The 17,215-nt window shown below is 34.7% G+C and overlaps 1 pseudogene; it reads left to right on the forward strand.

The window, feature by feature from the left end:
* Nucleotides 1–214: 214 nt before the first annotated feature.
* Nucleotides 215–14,589, forward strand: LOC106350598 (annotated as a pseudogene).
* The last annotated feature ends 2,626 nt before the right edge of the window (nt 14,590–17,215 follow it).

Genomic DNA, 17,215 nt, shown 5'->3' on the forward strand with positions numbered 1-17,215 from the left:
AAAATCATAAAAATGCTTAAGTCGAAAAACGGTCTGAAAGGATCCATAACCCGGCAAAAATCCCACTCATGATTTTATGCGAAATCGAGCCCAATCGTTATGACGGTTTATCCTTTTCTTATGCAGGAGAAGATAAATGTCAAGTTCAGAAGATAAATGTGAAGTTTCCAAAGATAAACATGAATATCGAAGGAAAATGAAATATTTTCGCGAAATGATAAACTCGACCGAGGGCAGAAAGGAAAAGTGCAAACCGCCTCTTGGAGAGTATATAAGGATGTCGAGGTTGAAGATGCTAAAGACAATTGTTTTTACTCTTAGAACTCTCACTATTCTCGACATGTTCTATTTCTATGACTGGCACTCGATTACTAGACGAACTCGCCCAGGTAGTTCGATCTCATCTTTTGTAATGATCGCAACACTCTTACGCGGATTTGAAATAAGATCAACTTTTTCTAAACTTATTTATTGTCTTTACATATTTTCCGCATTTATTTGGTCACTTGCCGTTGGCTCTCGCAGAGAATCCAGGACCTCTGGGAAAGTTAGGGTTTCTTGACTTTCTTAATTTAAACGGAAATCGAGAGTGCGGATTTTGTTTCCCACAGTTTGGCGCAAGAAGTAGGGGGTACGGATTAATCTAACTCATAGCCGCAAAACGCTTAATCAAAACGATGTCTGGAAATACGAAAGACAAAATCGCAGTTCGCAACAACGCTGGTAAAACAACTCCAGCAGCGACTGCTTCTAGTGCCAACGCTTACGCAAACGCCGTAGCGCTAAAAAAAATCGAAAACCTAGTCGCGATTTCTCTATCTAAACAGAAAGGGCAACGATAAAATCTACCAAACCCCGCAAAACTTGTCTCATTAGCGAGTTGGAGAAATCTCAGCGCATAAGAATTTGAGCAAAAGACGTTTTCCGAGAACTTTTCGGAAAAATAAAATTTTGTTCTCCTCAAGACCTTGGAAAAACCTTAGGTTACCCTCGGGAAAAGGAAGCACAGCAAATCGGGTTCGTAACTCACCGCTGAACGTTTTCAAAAATAAATTCCGTAAAAGCCTTCTGAGAAATCGCTTTGACTTCCCGAAGTCGTGGAGAAAATCTAGGTTACTCGCAGAAATAGAAGAACAGAAAATCGAGTTGCCAACTCCCCACTGTTGTATTTCTTTCGAATAATTTTCGAAGAAACGAAGTTGATCCCTACTGAATCACTCGAAACCTAAAACGGCTGACGAAGACTAAACTAAGCAAAACTGGAGATCGTATTCCTCACTGCTAAACGTCTTCTGAAACCTAAGGTTTCGTAAAAACTCAAGCTTTGATTCTATAGTAACATATTCAGCGAATTCTTGATACTTGGCTACCAAGCTTATTTCGAAAATAGTACTCAATACTCCCTCAGATCGATCTTAGGGAAATGAGGAAGTTTGACCCCAATAATAACTCGTCACAGCCAATGTTTCTGATACTTGAACTCAGAACTAAAGTTTCGGAAGAGCCGCAAAACATGACTTTTTCAAAAAGGAGTCTTCTACAGCCGAACTCAAAAACATGTTTACGAAACGACTTTCGCAAAACTAAACTCATGATATTTTGCGGAATAACTTTCATAAAAGCTCGACAACATTTTTTGAAAACAAGTTTTGTAAAATTAAACTCGACAATGTTTTATGGACCGTTGAATATGTTGAATATGTTGTAAAACACCTTAGCCGCCTCAACTATACGAGTAATTTGAACCTTTTTATAAAAATTGACGTTGTATCAATGGAGAAGATAAAAGTCAAGTTCGGAAGATAATTGTCAAGTTTGAAAGGATAAACACCAATATCCAAAGGGGCGCACAGACACGAGAAGAGTAAGGGGAAGTGAGCAAGCAAAATGGAGAAGAGGTAAACCAAAATCTTCGAGAGAACTAAGACTGCCATTGAACTTTAGGGAACTTAAAACCTATGTGGATAGTCTAGCGAACTCAGTCTTAGGCAATTTTTCCTGTCTCGATATATCGTTCCATAACTGATCAGCCAGATCTTGCAAACCGATCTAAACTCTCTGAAAATCGCGAAACGATCGCCACACATATTCAGCTTGCTTCCTAAAGAAAGAAAGAACTAAAGACACGAACGTCGTCTTAAAACCGATTCGTTTCTAGCGATTTTCTTAAAACCGGCATATTCCAAGTCGTCAACCAAATCACAGTCCCAGCGTCGTCTTTAAATCGACCCAGATTGTCGATCATTCCAATCCCCGGAAGAAGAAACTTACACAACCATTCAAAATATCGGTTCAACCGTTTTCTTTCGTAAAAAAAGGGGGAGTACGTACGTATACTATACTCGTATACTCTCATACTCCCATGGCATCGAGAAAACGCTTTTGACAAAGCAAAGCAAACTCTCGCAGCAAAAGGCAGAAAAACACTTAGGCAATGCGATGCCTCGTTTAAATCGTCCCAAAAAGGCAAACGACAATCTAAGATTCGTCTAAACGCTAGCAACGTATCCAGACGATCACGAACATAATCTCGAGGACTATACACCATTTCTTGTCTCAATCATGCGTATAGAAAACATATACTAATATCAAATTGAAATTCGATGATTAGCCAAAGTCTTGAAGACCTTTTCAACTTAATAAACAAGTTTCTTATAAAAGTAAAAAATTATATGAGAAATCTTCAAGCATCAAAGCATTGCTCTCAATTTCCGTTGAACTAAGCGAGTCACGGAAAAGCATCAAGAGACATTTGCGAAGAAAGTAAAATCGAGAACTCAGAACTGGAGGCGTTAATTTGAGCAATGAAAATCATGCTTCAACATACAAATTGCCAGCATTTTGAGACAGATTGCAAAGACATTGTATCAATGATTCAAGATCCGAAAGGATGGCTGAGTTTCTCGACGGAGCTAGGGGAGATAACAGTCTTTAGGAGACGTTTCTAAACTTCAAGATTCTCCAAATACCAAGAGAGTGGAATAGGACAGCTGATGGTCTACCTAGGATAGCTCATTTTTTCATCGTAATATAAATTTTGTTGGTTGTTATATTCCGGCATAGATTTTCCAGACCACCTCGGAATTGAGATATAGAACAGTCTTTGATGCCAAAAAAAAGTAACTGATTTTTGGTGCGAATAAGTAATTCATACCACGAGTTGTAGTTCTGTAGTATCACTATTGTAGTCCAATTTAACCTTCTCTATGAAAGCAGGAACTGTTTTAAACATTTGTGTTTCGCATAATATACTTCATATATGGTTTAGCTGAATGTGTTCACCTCGATCCGCGACTTCTGGAAACTATTAAATCATAATTTGCCAATAATCAAAGTATTGTTTCTAGAGAGATTACCTATGATAACACACATTTTTTGTGTAATGACTAGAATAACATACAAAAACCAAGAAAGAAAAAAAACATAATATAAAGTCCAAAATACTCCATCGATGAATTAAATTTAAATTAAAAATACACTAGGAAACATCTTATATATTAAAACAGAAGTCACAACCTTGATTCATGTATGATTTTTTAAAAAAATGGACCTATTCCATAAAAATCATGTTACATTTAATATCTAATCTTATCATTTAAATTTTGGGCCTACCATAAATTTTTATTGGGCTATCAATAATTGGATTTAAACAATAGATGATTCATTGGATTTATAGATAGTATAAATTAAATAGATATAATTTAAAGTTGTAATACTATATCTGTATATGCTAAATATTTAAATATTTGTCCATGTTAACTTTAAAATTATAAAGATTTTTTTTAAATAACAAAAATCATATTATCTAACAATGATTAATTTTTACTACCTTAAACCAATGAAAACAAATTTTAAACTATATAGTTTATTTTAAAAATTAAACAAAAACTAAATGTTTAATTATTTACTCGATAATATAAATCTATGAAGCGAAAAGTTTAATTTTTTAAAAACTTCCTAAATTTGTGAAATGTTACAATATCTTTGAATATGATAATAAAATAATATTTTACTAATCTTTATATATATAGTTACGATTTTAATAATAAAATGATAATCTGAATATATATATATATATATATATATATATATATAGAAGAAGAAGATACAAATACATGTGAAAATGTGAAACAATCTATTCAATGAAAAAAATATATGTTATGTTTTAAAAATTGATAGACACATATATATTATAATATATACCAATTTAGAATTGAAAACAAAATATTTATATAATAATAAATGAAAACAAAATATTTATCTAATAATAAATGAAAACAAAAAACCGCGCGGTTGCACGGATCGAGATCCTCACAGTGAAGGCAATTCTGACACAAATGAGGTAATGTGGTCTGGCTTCCTGATTCTATCATTTATGTAGCTATAGCCTGTTGTTACTGGTGACATTTATGTCCAAAATTTTGTTTGTATCTAAGAGGACAATTTGGCTTTGATGATGGAGCTTCTTGGAATGATGCCACGCAAGGTAATAGAATCATTAGCAGGCTGCTGGTACCTGCTGGTGAATTACTTTACCATTCTAGGCCTTCTAATCTCCAATTCTTTCTCTGTTGGATGTATTGCAGATAAATTTAGGAGGCCGCTACTCCAGGGATTTATTCAACATGCATGGTGATCTTCGACACATCAGAAAGAAGAAAGACCAAAAACCCGAAACGTAGCTCTAGAGAGAAAGAAGAGCGAGAAAGATGAGCAAGAAGCTGTGGTTGTTAAAATAAGAAACCAGAAGCTCCTCTCTCCGGTTTGATATCTGAGTTATGTTCCGTGATTGAGCGACTGAAAATATGATATAGTGAGAGCTTTGAGCCAACAGAACCTCTTTTACGTCAAATCTATAGACTGATATATTGTTTGTGTACTTATAAGAAACATAAGCTTTTTAATATTACAGACCAAGATTGAAAACATTGACAGAACATAGAGAACAAAAACAAAGTTCAAGGCATATAGTTATAAACAGCAGAACTTTTCTTTTTGTTTTGATTGGTTACATCTTCCCGTTGAACTCAGGAACCATCGGGAACTTTTCATGCAACTGAACCTTCTGACTTAACATATAAGCAAGTAGTTGTGGTCGGTTACACAATAATAACAACAATTTTTGTTTTTGATAAGTATGTGAACTTTATTCTCATGAATGAAAAATTCTTGATGCTTGCACCGAATGCAATTAAAAAGTATTTAAATCTGTCACTAGACTCTACTACATAGCGAGTGAATGTCCCAAACTAAGGTATTTGAATAACCACTGGCCACAAACAACTATAACTTGCTCCATCGGATTTTTTTGGGATTAACCTAAAATTGCCACTTGACAAAAATATAAAATCACGGTTTGGAGAAGAAGTTTCACGGGTAAACTAGGTTTTAGTAACTAGTTGTGGTTATTGTTCGAATTTTTGGTCCCTTTAGTAACCCGGATTTTGTTAATTCTAATTAGTTAACCGATTTTGACGCAAATAAGTTTGCTACAACATATAACTCCTGGAAAGTTTGCCATAACTTACAGTAAAGTCTGCTATCGGATAAAAGTTAGTTTTGTAATTAATAAGTCTACAATGAAACATACTTATTCAGAAAGTTTGTTGTTTATGAACGAAGAAAATATAAGTCTGCGATCTCATGAATAGGAAAATCTGCCAAATTATAAAAAGTGTACGAAATGTTATTATGAAAGTCTACCACATATTATAAACCTGTCATCATAAGAAAAAAACCTACCATAAAAGTCTGTCAATTAAAAATAAACCTGTTAACGTAATTAAATCTACTATTACGTGTGGTAAACTTATTGCGGAAAGTCTGTAACGATTTTAAGTTTGCCATAATAGGTATGCGTAAAGAAACAAATCTGTTAGATACTAATAAATCTGTCGTCAAGTATCGCAGATTTTTAATAGCAGACTTATTTATATATTTAGAAAATAATTTTATTTTTTTGTGATGTGGTAAAAAAAAATTAATGGCATTTGTGTAAACAGTTTTTTTGTTAACAAGGAAAATAAGGACATTTTGGGCATCAACAATAATCTAGTAATTAAAAAAAATCCCCTATATATTAAAGGATAATCACTTTCAAAACTTACCTTAAAAGTTTACTAGCAAGGAATGTGACATGGTGACGTGGTTTCATGAGAAGCTTTTATTTAGTAAAACGCTTAGGTGTCACGCAGAAAACGTTTCTCACCAAAACTGTGAATTTAATGCGTTCACACTAACATTTCTTTAAAAGAACTTCATACCATCTATACTTTTCTTGACGAACACTTTTACGTGATAAACCTTCAGCTTCAAGTTCGATTAGTTGATTTATCAGTCCTCTCAATATAATCATAGCTTCAATAAAGATTCCTTATTCCTCTATATATTTCTGTTAAAAACGGTAACCCATCTGATCTATCGCCATTAAGTCGACAGATCCGTAGAGACGACAAAGCGATGAAACTTTAGTACGATGCCAAATGTTAATGAAAGAACCCTTTTCTCCATACCTACTTTCATGCATTTAACAGAGTACTCACGTTCTTGAGAACCGCCTCTCATTACTGAAAGAGGACGTTGAAAATCTATTTCTAGATAAATCTGTCGTACTCGGTTTTGTTACTGCTCGATGAGGTGATCTCTGTTTCGAGGAGACTGAATCACTATAAATCGTCTCGGCTTAGTGTACTAGTCTTCCCGAGCAAGCAATATAAGCATGTAAGTGTCACCACCTTCGCCGTCATGAGAGCTGTGCATTAGACGACCTTGAAGATGAGACTTCCAGGAACGAACCACCGGCAAGTCTCACGTGATGGTCGCATCTGGAACAACCTTTAATTTAGAGGGTCAAAAATTTCTTTTATTATGCAACTATGTTTTCTGAATTTAAAGGATCTACACTTCTTTTATTTCACTCAATTATTGTTTTGATTATAATATGTTATTGATCCACCTTTTCTGATTTTATTTGTTAAATCCCTAAGTTCATAACTACTACAACGTGATAGGCGAAATATAAAAAAAATATTTTTCAAAGCTTCTTCTCAAAATTGCAAACACCATATATTAAATTTTAATATTAGTAAACTCATTATAAAAAGTCTATGGCTTCGCCCCTCATAACAATCATACCTTTAGTTCTATCTAACTATCGCTTAAAGTATACCTCATGTTATACATAATCATAATATATACTTTCAACATTAATATAGACATCTTATCCCGCGCAAAGCGCGGATTACTATCTAGTTATATGTTATTCTAGTAATAATAACATCATTTGATATTATTTTAGTAATCTTCCCTTCTATCTACCGATAATTAATATTTGGAAATAACTACTTAAATTTTAGTTTGAAACTATATGTTTTTCCTTTTTTGAAAGATACAAAATATAAAATAACTAATTTTTATTGGTTGGTGAACCTAGGTTCATCCTATGGGGTAAACCCAAGAATAACTCAACACAGTATAGCTTCCTCTTTCTTCTTGCAACAGACGTTTTTTTTCTAACCAACTATAAAGCTTCCTTTTTCACCTAACCAACTAAAGCTTATTTCAGTTAACAGAAAAAACTTAAGCTTATTTTTCATAATATGTTTACACTTTAACTAACACGTACTCACATGATAGACCTTATCTTATCTTTTTTCTTTTGGTCGCAATTGTTGCCACTACCTTCAAAAAGAACCGAAGGACGATAATTTCGGATCAAAATAGTATGATTGATTCTGTATAACTTGAAATGGATAGGTATATTGTAACGACCTAATTCCACGTGCCCAGCAAAGCCCAATCAATTTGCACGAAATCCTAGGTAAGTTTCTATTTAAACAGAGCTACCTATTAGTTTATTCAGAAAAATTCTAAGACGTCGAACTTCTGTAGATTTTGAGCCGTCAGAAAGAAATATTGGTGAACTGTCTCAGCCACCGTCTACTGAGATCAGATCCGTCACGTCGTCGCCGTCTCACGCCCTAGGTAATCCGCAAACCGCCTTTTCCGATTGGTTAAGTGTTGGCCGTTTAGTAAATCGTCGATATCTCTCTAACCATTGGGTTTCTTGCGATTTCAAGGCCACCAGTGTGTTCGTGACGTCGAGACGAGTCCGGGGCAGGAGTGTCATCCGGAGAACCGCCGCAACACGCCCACACGCGCAGGAGGAAGATTCGCGCGTGAATCTCACGCGCCACCGTCTCCGCCGGATGTTCGCCGGAGCCACCGCAGTCAGCCACCGTCCGTTCGCCGCCAGGAAGCCGCCGCCGCATCACCGCCGCGCCTCCGCCGCCGTCGGTGATTTGCCGGTAAGCCACCACCGTTTTTGGCCGCCGCCGGCGACCGGTCTCCGGCGACTCGCCGTAACTCGGTGACTCGGCCGAGTCAACTCAGCGAGTCAAGCCGTTGACCAGTCAAGCCGGTTTGGTTTGGTTTGTTCAATTGATTTTCGGTCTGATTGGTTATTGGGAATTGATTTCCAGTTTGGATTAAACTGATTTGAAATTGATTTGAATCTGGTCCAATTGAAATCGAACTCGGTTAAGGAAAACCAGGTGGTTCAATTCGATTTCAATTTGGTCAAGGGTTGACCGGCTTGGGTCAGAGTTGACCGGGTTGACCTTCGACCAGCGGGTTGACTTTTTGACCAGATCACCGGTTATCCGTTTTGGACCGTTCGAAGGGCGTTCTGACTCGATTTTTCGCCCTGATTTCAGCTTTGGAGTTTGTTTGAGCAGCTGGAGTTCATAGCTATCACTTTTCCACATTGCTAAGGTGAGGGTCTATTCCGTAAATCCCGTACCAGTGTAGAATTCTCTCTATCGTAGTTTAGATTTCGAATCATGGTCCGTCTGTTTGAATTGAGTCTTGATTGTTAGTTAGTTCATTCATTGTAAACTGGAACTAGGGGTCTAGATGATTCAACATTTGATTGGATTGTGTGATGTTAAGAGATGTGATATATATATATATGTATACATAGTTATTAGTAGGGACTATGTGCGCGGGCGGGGGCTTAGAGATGTATGGGCTAGCGACGCTACTTTGATTGTGCGGGCAGGGGTTCAGAGACATCTGGACTTGCGATGCTACTGGTGCGGGTGTGCAGTGCAAAGGTGTTTGTACCATGGACGCTACTTGAGAGGGCGGAGGTACAGAGACAGACTGTATTAGCGACGCTACGTATTATATATCCATATGAAGAGATGCGGGGTGTATGGACTAGCTATATGCTATCATCGCATTGTGTGTGTTTGTGTATGTGATGTTTTAGGCGTCTTGTTTGTTCATGTTAGAGCTAAACTTCCATAGTGGGAGTTCTATTTACTCAAGTCAGTGGTTTGCGTGTTTAGCATCCCATACCTCACGGAGTAACTCCCATGTTACTCACCCCTCCTATTCCTTCCCCTTTCAGATGAGACTGGCGAGTAGGAGTGATTGCTATCGAGCTGGTGCTTTGGGAATTTTATTTCTTTCTTTTTCATACTTGCGGATTTTATGCTTTTATCGATATTTTTGGGATTTATTATGTTATTTGGAGTTATGGCTATTTATTAGATTTACGACTTTGGAGTTGACTTTTGAGAAGTAATAAATGGAAATTTCAGACGTTTTATTTATTTAAGTTATTTCGAAAAATACGGGTGTTACAACTCATTTGAAATGGATAGGTATATCTTCATCAACATGCATTATATGGTTTTGAACTCAAGTAATAGTGTACTGATAACAGTAACATATTAGGTTACACATTATCATAAATTAAGTTTCTCTTGTTAAAAATAATTTGTTTAATTATTAAGGGTCTGAAAAAATGAAATTTGGTGAGTAAACAAATATAATATTACTCAGTTATTTTGGGTTTTTGTTGGCTGCTACTTAAAAAGAATTTGATTTTGACAGAAAATAAAAGGAAAAGATCTTAAAACCTTATCAATGTTCAATTTAATGCTAGTTTTTAATATAAAAAATAAGTTTATTTGTTTCTTTTTTGGTTCGAGTTCTATTAGGTGGGGTATTAGATTTAGAACTTTGAGAGAATTAGAAGGAATTATAGTTTCCATTAAGTTCTACTGTTATTTAATTATTGATTTAATCAATTCTTTTAAATTCTTGTGTTATTGGATTAAGCATTTGTAATCATTCTTTTATTTACTTTAAATTATGTTGCTATTCAATATTTGATAGATTTTGTAGTAATGTTATTTGATAAGAATTTAATGGAATATGTCCTATAGAAATGAAAAGAGCTAATTATTTGCCTCTAAGGAGAGATTTGTTATGCTCATGGGAATCTGCATTTCACGAACTCATGTCCTATCATTTTTCACTCTGCATTTCATGAACTCACGTAAAAACAAAAGAATTGAAATAACATAATTTTTTCAATGGTATTTTTTTGAAAAAGGACTAATCTTTTTTTCTGATATTTTCATAAAATCCCTAGAAAATAACATTTATTATAAAGTACTAGTTACAAAACTTCAAACTGGTGTTGACAATATATTCTAATCAAATAATCTAATATAAAATCCCAACAAAATAGTACTTACCATTTTTTTTTAAAATGTTCCTTTATTAGATCTATCTCTCATATAAATCCTACTCAACCATATAGCATCTAATCCCTATAAAATAGTTCTTATATTTTTCTGAAGAAACAAAACATAGATCAGTTGTCCAAGTAGTACTAATTATTATTTTTCTTTCAGTTTTAAGATTAAATAATTTTAATTAACTTTTTAAATATACAAAGATTCAAAAATTTCATAGAATTTAGAGGAATTCACATCCTATAAAATTTATGTATCTAATCTATTAAAATAGAGTTATGTTTTTTATCTACCATAAACAAGTTTAAGTAAGACCATTTATTTAATAGCCTAACAAATATAAAATTGATAGTATCTATATAAATTAATCTATTCTACACTAAATCTTCCATAACAACCAACCTTTTATAATCATCTAACCATCCCACGATTACTTCAAAAAATACAGCAGTGTTCATAATATGTTTAAACTATATTTTTAATAAACACTACATACTTGCCAACCATTTATACATTTTACATTCATATACAAGTTTCTCATCAACAAAACTAATAAGACTACAATTTAATATCTGTAGGCAAGTTCTTCATCAACAATTTTACCCAAAAATCATCATTTTCTTAAGAGTCAAATGTATAAGACTCTTGACTTGCATAAAACACATGTTTATTCTTAGTATTACCTCTTCTTTATCTCAACTGATCACTTTTCCAAAATTATTTTTTCTTGGCTCAGTTGCTGTCTCAGTGCTTATTCACTATGACATATTACTTATAATTTCAAATTTATATTAGTTTGTGTCTATATGTTTGAATTTATCTAACCATCTATATTGAACATATTATAACATTGACTCATGACTACAGAGAACCATTATACCACTTTTCTCCCAGTTTCATTTTCTAGCTTTTCACCAGGTGAAAGAGACGGTTTCTTTTGGTTTTTTAACATCGGTTACATGATTTGATATACTCTCGATCAATCCGGTTCTCCTAATAAACAGTGAACCACGGTTAGATACAAATAAAACTCGGAAAACATGATTTGTAAATCTCTTCGAACAATATTTTCCAATAATATTCTCTTAAATATATAAAACCCAACTTCCTCTATTGTAGCAAGATAATATCGGATGTAAAAAAGGCAAGATAATATCGAATTTTAAATCAATCAAGATAATAACAAAAATATTATGCTATATCTTTTAAATCTTAACAAAATAATATACATAAAATATTAAGTTAGATACAAAATCACACAAAATATGATGCATCTTCTTAAACAAGATTATGGAATATCCTAAAACTTTTGAAATACAACCCACAAACGTCTCAAGCCTACACACTATATATACACATAGTTATAACACCATCGTATTATTCAAACCTTTACTCTTCAATGTTTATATTATGCCTCCTAAAGGTACAAACTTAGTGAAAGATATCAGACCCTGGAAAACAGAATGACAATTCATGCCAAAGCAATTCATTCATGGAGGCAACAAACAAAGTTTGGTGAGGAATCCTTAGAAATGATACTCTCCGATAAAACTGTGAATGTCCAAACATAAATTATTATATATTATGTATAATTATAATTTTTATTAAAATTTATGTTTAAAAAAAATAACAATAATATCCACACAGGCGTGCGGATCAAAATCTAATATTCCTTTAAAATCCATCATAAAAATAATTGGATAAATGCATTAAAATCTCATCAAATCTTTTAAAATACTACAAAAGTTCTTACTTATGAATTCTTTCAAATTCAATTACATTCATGGATTCAATACCATCTCTAAAAATTATTACAAAATATTGTAGCATTCCCTTTAATAAACTATGAACCAAGCCTATCTGAATCTACAATTCTGGTTAACCTACCAGTAGATTATCGATCCGGAATCCAACATACATACCGGTTGGGGTTCTTTTCAAAATAACATAATGCCAAGACTGTTAGAATATATGATTACATATCTAATCATATCTAATCATATATTCTAACATTTACCACGCCGGCAACAAACAATTTATCTCTTCGAATCGTGTTGACGCTAGCTTTCCTCCGTATGGATTTACTGTAGGACAGGCTACGGGACGATAGTCCGATGGTCTTATCATTCCCGACTATCTAGGTACTTATTATATATTTTTTAATTACATTTCTGAAATATGAATATAAAAACATGTGTTTGAATATAATATGACTATTAAGGTTTATACTCGTTTGGGATATAATCTGATATTTGTCATATGTTCTGATCAGCTAGTTTCATGGGTATTACACAAATCCCTCCGGTTCTCTCACGGAGCTAACTTTGCCATCGCGGTTGCCACCGTTCTCGGCTCCCCTCCGGAGACGGTCAGCTTTTTTCCTTTATCTTTAACGTCAAATCGTGTTTTTGTTTCGAACCTCTAATAATACGAAAGGTTATTTATTAAGTCGGAATTTCTAAAAGCTGACTCTTAATTTTTGTTCTTTTGCTTGTGTTAAAGTCCTAATACTTTTTGGTAGAGAAGTTTATTTTTGAAATTAGAATTTTAAAAGTTAACTCTAGTTCTGGAAGAGATTATGGGCTTGAAAGCCGGGAATTTCCACAGGAAAAAAATATATTCAAATTCTTGTTCTTACATTGAAATCAAGTTTGTATCCAAATTTGGAATTGAGTTTTTAAAATCTCTATTGCAGTTATATATTTCAGTTGGAAACAATCTGATACTTGTGATGAAGTGTAGAGACTGAATTAATGTGAGCTCTAATAGAAAGAGATGTATATATAAGTATGGTAGCCTTGTGATGAAGTGTAGAGATCTTTATATGATTTTTTGCCTTTTTGTTTGTACAGTTGACTCTGTCACAACAAGTGATCAAGCTCTCTGTAAACAAGAACAAATGGACAATTCAAGCACGTTCTGAAGCTATCTACTTGTTCTACATCGGCTCTGATGATTACTTGAACTATGCCAAGAAAAATCCGAATCCCTCAGCTGATCAGAAAGAAGCTTTTGTGGATCGAGTCATTACTTCAATAGAAGCAGAACTAAAGGTTAAAAAAAAGAAGAATCAAGAAGCAACAAATCTTTAATTATTTTTCGGTTTGTTCAATCATGTACCGACATTTTAGGTGATTTACGGGTCTGGAGGTTGAAAATTCGCGTTACAGAACTTAGCACCATTGGGTTGCTTACCCGCCGTGAAACAAGCAAGGGGAAATGTTCAGGAATGTGTGAGATTGCCTTCAGAAATGGCGGCTTTGCATAACAAGAAGCTGTTGCAGCTCTTGGTTGAACTTTCACGACAGCTCAATGGTTTCCAGTACTCGTTTTACGACTTCTTTAGCTCCATCCAGAACAGAGTTATCAAGTCCAAGACTTACAGTAAGTCATTGCCATCATAATTCAAACCATATTCTGATCTTTAACAGAAAAAAAGAGTTGTGACATTTATCATTTTTGATTAAGCATTTGAGACGGGAATAGCTGCATGTTGTGGGACTGGCTCTGTCAATGGAAGCAGTTGCTCGACTAACAATGTATGCGCTCACCCTGAAGATTATCTCTTCTTCGACGGCTAGCATTTGACGCAAGAAGGGAACCTTCAGACTGGACATTTGATGTGGGGATCAGATCCGGTAGTGATTGGACCTAACAATCTCAGGGAGCTTCTTTTCCTTCCTCTTGAGAGTATGGCTGCCACTCGGCCGAGGCAGATCAAGATTGAGAGTATTTACGATATCAAGAAGATGGAATCGGAGATGGAGACTCAATGGCTTTATCAAGTTGATAAAGCTAGCTCATTTCTGATCTAATATTGTATTGCAATATGTGATTAAAGCCAAAGAGAGTTAATGAAGTTACTGTAATAAAGAATAAGACAAGAAAACTAAGGTATTTTTTTTTGTAATAAAACATTCGGCCTTTGGTCCAAGATAACCCCATGTTGTATCCATCTAGTTCTCCTCTTCAAGCAGTATATTTTTTTTTTTGGTGTAATCTTCAAGCAGTACTAAATTTCAACTTTCGTTTTTCTTCATTTCCTTTAGCTTATTAATCTGAAATATCATGTGGGTTTCTCTGCAATCTCAATCCAACATTATACACCATCGAGAGAGAGGCAGGTTAACTGACGTATATCATTAGCAGTCTAGAATCTCCCATCATATATTCTGACATTTATAATTATTATGTTTTGCTGACAAACTAAAGAGTTAGGTGAAATATTCATTGTCTACATATAGGTCGTTATAGCAACCTGAATATATATGGATCTAGTGAAAAAATGTTAAGACGTTACATTGCGGGGAATTAATTGACTCTAAAAATTTGGAGATAATTTCATTTATTAGATGGTTTGGTTATTCTGTGGTAAAAAAAAAATATGTGGACGTAGACCTTGTGGACAAGCAATGTAAAACAACATCTAGTTATTTGTAGATAATTTCATTTATTAGATGACTACAAGAAAACAAGACCTTAACGATTACAATATTAGTAGCTTATTGGTCGTAATATAGGCTTTACGACTAAAAAGCTTCGAAAAACGATTGGTCGTTAGAAGCTAGTCGTAAATAATTATTCGAGGCACATTGGTCGTAAAGTTACGACTAAAGACTTTAGTCGTAAATCAAACGTAAATGTACGACTAAGTAAATTGGTCGTAAGTTCAACGTAAAAGTATTAGTCGTACATGTGACGCACATTTACGTCTCGCAAATTAGATGTACATAGGTCGTAAACTTACGACCAATTTGCTTCTATGTCGATGTTTATTTGTCGTAATATAACGACTACTTTACGCCGACGTTAGATGTTCATTGTTCGTAAATTAACCCTTTTATTTATTTATTTTAGAATTTTGTATTTGATTACGAATTTAATCTATTAATTAAAATCAAATATTTAAATTTATTTTGATTTTAATTTTTAAAATTTGATAAAATTAAAAGAAAATATCTAAAATTCAGAAACATAATAGTATCCATAATATAAAACATTTATAATACTAATTAACTAAAACCGAAAAAACTAAGTGTCAAGGTTTATTTCGTCTAAGAGGCCGGAGCTATGCTCATGCGCACGTCGCTCTAAATCTGTCTGCTCTGCCGGAGTGGGCTCGGGGACAAAGCTCGGACGTAGAGACTGCCACCTAGAGGGAAGAGCCGGGTTGATGTTTGGGGTTGTCTCTATCATCAAATCGAACATATTTGCCATAAATGCAAATTTGTCCCTGTGGTCAGCTATGACTTCTTTGGCCGCAGTCAAATCCCTAAGGAGAGAAGATTCTTCTTCCATTCTTGCAGCGTGTTCAGCTCTTGCCCTCGGGACATCGTTGATAGACTCGATCCCGATAATACGTCCCTTTTTCTTCGGGGCAACCTTCAATTAATAAATAGATATTTAATTAGTACATATGTAAAAACTAACTTAAAGAATAAAAAATGTAAATAAACATATATATTTAAGAGATCAAATTTTTAACCTGCTAAAAAATTTTGTCTTGTTCGGCGGTGGACAACTGGACCGGTACACCTTCCGGATTTTGTTGCGACAACTGAGTCTGGACCTCCTGGATGCGAGCCTCAACAGTGTTGTAGATCCTCTCTGCTCGAGGATACGAGAAGGTGCCATCAGAATGCTGGTGTGTCGTCTTGTAAATTCGGGCCAGAGATGGTGGTGCTCCTTCTTGGCAGCCTGTATAAAAAAAATTAAATTAAACTCATGCATTAAATAAATAGTCAATTAATATATATTTGATAAAAATTAAGAAAGATCGAAGACTTACAATTTGTAGTGCCCTCCCAGCGTGTGGAATCTGTCCGGAAGTATGAGGTACTGGCAGGTTACCATCATCATCGCGGGTCAACCGAGCCATAGAGCAAGTGAGAGACCTCTGAACTGACTTCGGCAAATTCCAATAAGCCTTCAAGCCCTTCCAAACGTCATTGCTGAGGTATGCTTCTTTTGCGTCGTCTCCCAAAGCGAATTTTGTCTTCCAGACATTCCAGACATTCCAAATAGACTAAAGCCATCTGTGCAGAGCCCAAGATAAACGTTGCGGGGGTTGCTTGCAAAATCAGGGTACACCGAATTCAAGTGTTTCCACGCTTTTGCACCAGAGGGATGATTGATCTCGCCTTCCTTCTGAGTATGTTCTGCATGCCATCTCATCGCTGCTGCCGTCTTTTCAGATTGATATAATCTCTTCAGTCTATCCTTGATAGGTAAGTACCACATCCGCTGGTACGGCACCCTATACCGCCCACGTCCTTGCGGTTTATATCGTGGCTTCTTGCAAAATTTACACTCTAACAATTCTGCATTTTCTCCCCAGTATATCATACAGTTGTCTATACACACATCAATCATCTCCGAAGGTAAACCAAGGCTATGAACCAGTTTCTGAATCTCATAATAAGATTCAGCACACTGATTATCTTCAGAAAAATACTCTTTAAACAACTCAGCCCATGCATCCATACAAACTTCAGGTAAGTTATGATCAGTTTTAATATTCATCATTATAGCTGCCAATGATAATTTAGAAAGACCTTCTCTACAACCTTCATAAATTGGCTCATTAGATGCTGCTAGCATCTCATAAAATCTTTTTGCATCCAAATTAGGCCCTTCTACATTTTCTACCTCCTCCATTACTGATC

The sequence above is a fragment of the Brassica napus genome, chromosome C6, assembly GCF_020379485.1.
Source record: "Brassica napus cultivar Da-Ae chromosome C6, Da-Ae, whole genome shotgun sequence".
Taxonomy (NCBI): domain Eukaryota; kingdom Viridiplantae; phylum Streptophyta; class Magnoliopsida; order Brassicales; family Brassicaceae; genus Brassica; species Brassica napus.